Source organism: Arachis hypogaea, chromosome 12 (assembly GCF_003086295.3).
Source record: "Arachis hypogaea cultivar Tifrunner chromosome 12, arahy.Tifrunner.gnm2.J5K5, whole genome shotgun sequence".
Classification (NCBI taxonomy): domain Eukaryota; kingdom Viridiplantae; phylum Streptophyta; class Magnoliopsida; order Fabales; family Fabaceae; genus Arachis; species Arachis hypogaea.
The window spans coordinates 19,972,227-19,978,786 of NC_092047.1; the positions used below are offsets into that span (position 1 = coordinate 19,972,227).

Genomic DNA, 6,560 nt, shown 5'->3' on the forward strand with positions numbered 1-6,560 from the left:
ATCCCGACTTGTTGAATGGGGTTGGTGAGAACTTCCCAACCTCTTCTTTGGATTTCAAGTCGGATCTCCGGATACTCATTCTTCTTGAGCTTGAAAGGAACCTCAGGGATCACTTTCTTCTTGGCCACAACTTCATAGAAGTGGTCTTGATGGACCTTTGAGATGAATCTCTCCATCTCCCATGACTCAGAGGTGGAAGCAATTGCCTTCTCTTTCCTCTTTCTAGTGGTTTCTCTGGCCTTAGGTGCCATAAATGGTTATGAAAAAATAAAAAGCTATGATTTTACCACACCAAACTTAATTGTTTGCTCTCCCTGAGTAAAAGAAGAAGGAAAGAAGTAGAAGAAGAAGAAAAATGGAGGAGATGGAGAGAGAGATGGTTTCGGCCAAGGGGAAGAAGAGAGGGTTTTGTCGTGTGAAAATGAAGAGGGAATGAGGGGTTTATATAGGAGTAGGGAGGGGTTTAGGGTTCGGCCATTTAGAGTTGGGTTTGGGAGGGAAATTATTTTGAATTTAAAGATAGGTGGGGTTTTTGGGGAGAGAGGATGGATGTGATTGGTAAAGAGGTGATGGAGAAGAGTGATTGAGTTGATTGGTGAGGGTAGTTGGGGAAGAGAGTTATGGAAATGTGTGAAGAGGAGAGAAAAAGTAGGTGGGGATCCTGTGGGATTCACAGATCCTGAGGAAATCCTGTGGGGTCCACAGATCAAGTGGGGCCAAGGACTTAACATCCTTGCTCTAATTAGGCGTGTAAAACGCCCTTATTGTGCAATTCTGGAGTTTAACGCCATCTTTCCTCTGGGTGCAATCCTGGCGTTTAAACGCCAGACTGCTGCTTGTTTCTAGCGTTTAACGCCAGTTTCATGCTTTGTTCTGGCGTTAAACGCCAGCCAGATGCTCCTTACTGGCGTTTAGACACCAGTAAGCTCCTCCTCTAGGGTGTGCTGTTTTCAATGCTGTTTTTCATTCTGTTTTTGATTTTTTAGTAGTTTTTGTGACTCCACATGATCATCAACCTAATAAAACATGAAATAATAAAAAGAAAATAAAATAAAATTGATTAAATAACGTTGGGTTGCCTCCCAACAAGCACTTCTTTAATGTCAATAGCTTGATAGTGAGCTCTCATGGAGCCTCACAGATGTTCAGAGCATTGTTGAGACTTTCCAACACCAAACTGAGAGTTTGGATATGGGAGTTCAATACCAAACTTAGAGTTTGGTTGTGGCCTCCCAACACCAAACTTAGAGTTTGACTGTGGGGGCTTTGGTTGACTCTGCAGTGAGAGAAGCTTTTCATGCTTCCTCTCTATGGTCACAGAAGGAGATCCTTGAGTTTTAAACACAAGGTTGTCCTTATTCAGTTGAAGGATCAATTCTCCTCTGTCCACATCAATCACAGCTTTTGCTGTAGCTAGGAAGGGTCTTCCAAGGATGATGGATTCATCCTCATCCTTCCCAGTGTCTAGGATTATGAAGTCAGCAGGGATGTAAAGGCCTTCAACCTTTACTAGCACGTCCTCTACTAGTCTATAAGCCTGTTTCATGGATTTGTCTGCCATCTCTAATGAGAATTTGGCAGCCTGTACCTCAAAGATTCCCAGTTTCTCCATTACAGAGAGTGGCATGAGGTTTATCCCTGACCTAAGGTCACATAGAGCCTTCTCAAAGGTCATGGTGCCTATGGTACAAGGTATTAAGAACTTTCCAGGATCCTGTTTCTTCTGAGGCAATCTCAGTTGATCCAGATCACTCAGTTTATTGATGAGCAAGGGAGGTTCATCCTCCCAAGTATCATTACCAAATAATTTGGCATTCAACTTCATGATTGCACCAAGGTACTTGGCAACTTGCTCTTCAGTGACATCTTCATTCTCTTCAGAAAAAGAATACTCATCAGAGCTCATGAATGGCATAAGGAGGTTCAATGGAATCTCTATGGTCTCTAGATGAGTCTCAGATTCCTTTGGTTCCTCAGAGGGAAACTACTTGTTGATCACTGGACGTCTCAGGAGGTCTTCCTCACTGGGATTCACGTCCCCTTCCTCCCTTGTAAGTTCGGCCATGATGGTTAAATCAATGGCCTTGCACTCTCTTTTTGGATTCTCTTCTGTATTACTTGGGAGAGTACTAGGAGGGGTTTCAGTGACCCTTTTACTCAGCTGGCCCACTTGTGCCTCCAGATTTCTAATGGATGACCTTGTTTTATTCATGAAACTTAGAGTGGCCTTAGATAGATCAGAGACTATGTTTGCTAAGCTAGATGGATCCTGCTCAGAGCTCTCTGTCTTTTACTGAGTGGATAATGGAAAAGGCTTGCTATTGCTAAACCTATTTCTTCCACCATTGTTAAAGCCTTGTTGAGGCTTTTGTTGATCCTTCCATGAGAAATTTGGATGATTCCTCCATGAGGGATTATAGGTGTTTCCATAGGGTTCACCCATGTAATTCACCTCTGTTATTGCAGGGTTCTCAGGATCATAAGCTTCTTCATCAGAAGATGCCTCTTTAGTACTGTTGGATGATTCCTTCAATCCATTCAGACTCTGAGAGATCATATTGACTTGCTGAGTCAATATTTTATTCTGAGCTAATATGGCATTCAGAGTATCAATTTCAAGAACTTCCTTCCTCATAGGCATCCCATTATTCACAGGATTTCTTTCAGAAGTGTATATGAATTGGTTATTTGCAACCATGTCAATGAGTTCTTGAGCTTCTGCAGGCGTTTTTTTAGGTGGATGGATCCATCTGCAGAATGGTCCAGTGACATCTTTGATAACTCAGACAGACCATCATAGAATATATCCAGGATGGTCCATTCTGAAAGCATGTCAGAAGGACACTTTTTGGTCAGTTCCTTGTATCTCTCCCAAGCTTCATAGAGGGATTCACCTTCTTTCTGTTTGAAGGTTTGAACATACACTCTAAGCTTACTAAGCTTTTGAGGAGGAAAGAACTTGGCTAAGAAAGCCGTGACCAGCTTATCCCAAGAGTTCAGGCTGTCTTTAGGTTGAGAGTCCAACCATACTCTAGCTCTGTCTCTTACAGCAAACGGGAAAAGCATAAGCCTGTAGACCTCGGGATCAACCCCATTGGTCTTAACAGTATCACAGATCTGCAAGAATTCAGTCAAGAACTGAAAAGGATCTTCAGATGGAAGTCCTTGAAACTTGCAGTTCTGTCGCATCAGAGAAACTAATTGAGGTTTAAGCTCAAAATTGTTTGCTCCAATGGCAGGGATTGAGATTCTTCTTCCATGTAAATTGGAATTAGGTGCAGTAAAGTCACCAAGCATCTTCCTTGCATTATTATTATTTTCGGCCATGTCTCCTTCTTTTTCAAAATTTTCAGTCAGATTTTCTCCAAAGAGTTGTGCTTTAGCTTCCCTTAGCTTCCTCTTCAGAGTCCTTTCAGGTTTAGGATCAGCCTCAACAAGAATGTTCTTATCCTTGTTCCTGCTCATGAAAAAGAAGAAAACAGAAAAGAAAATTTGGAATCCTCTATGTCACAGTATAGAGATTCATTTATGTGAGTAGAAGAAGATAAGAAGAAAAGAAGGAGAAGAGGTAAAATTCGAACACAGAGATGAAGATGGGGTTCGAATTTTGGGTAGAAGAGAAGTGTTAGAAGATGAATAAATAAATAGAAAGAGATGAGAGAAAGGGAATTTCGAAAATTAATTAAAATAAAAATAAAATTTAAAGTTAAATTTTGAAAATTAAAATTGAAATCAAATTAAATTAAAAATTAAAACAATTAGTTAATAAAAAAGAAATTTGAGAAAAGGGGGAAGAGATTTTCGAAAATTAGAGAGAGAGAATTAGTTAGGTGGTTTTGAAAAAGATATGATTGAAACAAAAAGATAAGATTGATTGAAAAAGATTTGAAAATAAATTTTGAAAAGATAGGAAGTTAGAAAAGAAGTTAGGAAAGATTTTGAAATTGATTTTGAAAAAGATGTGATTGAAATTTTTTTTGAGAAAGATTTGAAAAAGAAATTTAAAAAGATTTGATTTTGAAATCAAAGTTGATTACTTGACTAACAAGAAACTAAAAAGATATGGTTCTAGAGTTTAAAGATTGAACCTTTCTTACTAGGCAAGTAACAAACTTAAAATTTTTGAATAATCACATTAATTGTTAGCATTTAATTTTGAAAATTTGAAATAGAAATAAGAAAAAGATTTTTGGAATTTATTTTGGAATTTTTGAAAATTATGAAAGGAAAAATGAGAAAGATTTTATTTTTGAAAAAGATTTGAAAAAGATAGAATTTTTAAATTGAAAATTTGATTTGACTCATAAGAAACAACTTGATTTTAAAAATTTTTGAAAAAGTCAACTCAAATTTTCGAATTTGATGAGAAGAAAAAGGGAAAGATATTTTTTTGATTTTTGAATTTTTAATGATGAAAGAGAAAAACATCAAAAAGACTCAAAACATCAAAATTATGAATCAAAACATGTGATGCATGCAAGAACACTATGAATGTCAAGATGAACACCAAGAACACCTTGAATGTCAAGATGAACACCAAGAACTTATTTTTGAAAAATTTTCAAGAAAAGAAAACATGCAAGACACCAAACTTAAAAATTTTTATTCTTTAGACATTAATAATTCAAGAATGCATACGAAAAATAAGGAAAGACACAAAACAAGAAAATATGAAGATCAAACAAGAAGACTGGCCAAAAACAACTTGAAGATCATGAAGAATGTAATGCATGAAATTTTCGAAAAAAATTTTTTAGAAAATTAAAAAGATGCAATTGACACCAAACTTAAAACTTGACTCTAGACTCAAACAAGAAACACAAAATATTTTTGGTTTTATGATTTTATTAAAATTTTTTTTGATTTTTCGAAAATTAATTGGGAAAAACGAAAAAGAAGAAGTATTTTTTGTTGTATTTTTTCGAAAATAAGAAATAAAAAGCTTAAAATTAAAATAAAATTACCTAATCTAAGCAACAAGATGAACCGTCAGTTGTCCAAACTCGAACAATCCCCGACAACGGCGCCAAAAACTTAGTGCGCAGAAATCGTGACGGTTCCATTCCTTGGTAACGGCGCTGAAAATTTTATACGCACGTTCATAATCTTAATTCTTTGTCACAACTTCGCACAGCTGACCAGCAAGTGCACTGGGTCGTCCAAGTAATAAACCTTACGTGAGTAAGGGTCGATCCCACGGAGATTGTCGGCTTGAAGCAAGCTATGGTCACCTTGTAAATCTCAGTCAGGCAGATTCAAATGTATTAAGAGATTATAGTATACTAAAAGATAATTAAAATAGGATAGAGATACTTATGTAATTCATTGGTGAGAGTTTCAGATAAGTGTATAGAGATGCTTTCGTTCCTCTGAACCTCTGCTTTCCTGCTGTCTTCATCCAACCATTCCTACTCCTTTCCATGGCAAGCTTTATGTAGGGCATCACCGTTGTCAATGGCTACTTCCCATCCTCTCTGTGAAAATGGTCCAATGCGCTGTCGCTGCATGGCTAATCATCTGTCGGTTCTCGATCATATTGGAATAGGATTTAATATCCTTTTGCGTCTGTCACTACGCCCAGCACTCACGAGTTTGAAGCTCGTCACAGCCATCCCTTCCCAGATCCTACTCGGAATACCACAGACAAGGTTTAGACTTTCCGGATCTCAAGAATGGCCATCCATGGGTTCTAACTTATACCACGAAGATTCTAATATCTCGGACTCGGTCCTCTGTATTAGATATCTAAGAGATATTCATTCTAGCTTGTTTGCATGTAGAACGGAAGTGTTTGTCAGGCACGCGTTTATAGGTGAGAATGATGATGAGCGTCAAATAATCATCACATTCATCATGTTCTTGGGTGCGAATGGATATCTTAGAATAGGAATAAGCTTGAATTGAATAGAAAAACAGTAGTACTTTGTATTAATTCATGAGGAACAGCAGAGCTCCACACCTTAATCTATGGAGTGTAGAAACTCTACCGTGGAAAATACATAAGTGATAATGGTCCAGGCATGCCGAATGGCCAGCCCGCATGAAAGTCTAAGATAGCATAAAACTGATCAAAAGATCTCTAATACAATAGTAAAAAGTCCTATTTATACTAAACTAGTTACTAGGGTTTACAGAAATGAGTAAATGATGTAGAAATCCACTTCCGGGGCCCACTTGGTGTGTGCTTGGGCTGAGAATTGAGCTTTATACGTGTAGAGGTCTTTCTTGGAGTTGAACGCCAGTTTGTAACCTGTTTCTGGCATTTAACTCCACTTTGCAACCTGTTTCTGGCGTTTGACTCCAGAATGCAGCATGGAACTGGCGTTCAACACCAGTTTACGTCATCTATCCTTAATCAAAGTATGGACTATTATATATTTCTGGAAAGCCCTGGATGTCTACTTTCCAACGCAATTGGGAGTGCGCCATTTGGGGTTCTGTAGCTCCAGAAAATCTACTTTGAGTGCAGGAAGGTCAGAATCCAACAGCATCTGCAGTCCTTCTTCAACCTCTGAATCTGATTTTTGCTCAAGTCCCTCAATTTCAGTCAGAAAATACCT

General features: G+C 37.9%; 1 non-coding gene across 1 annotated transcript; it reads left to right on the forward strand.

Moving 5' to 3' along the window:
- Positions 1–2,826: 2,826 nt before the first annotated feature.
- LOC112731865 (small nucleolar RNA R71) lies at positions 2,827–2,934 on the forward strand. Its single transcript, XR_003167618.1, has one exon. It is a non-coding gene; the product is annotated as a small nucleolar RNA R71 (small nucleolar RNA).
- The last annotated feature ends 3,626 nt before the right edge of the window (positions 2,935–6,560 follow it).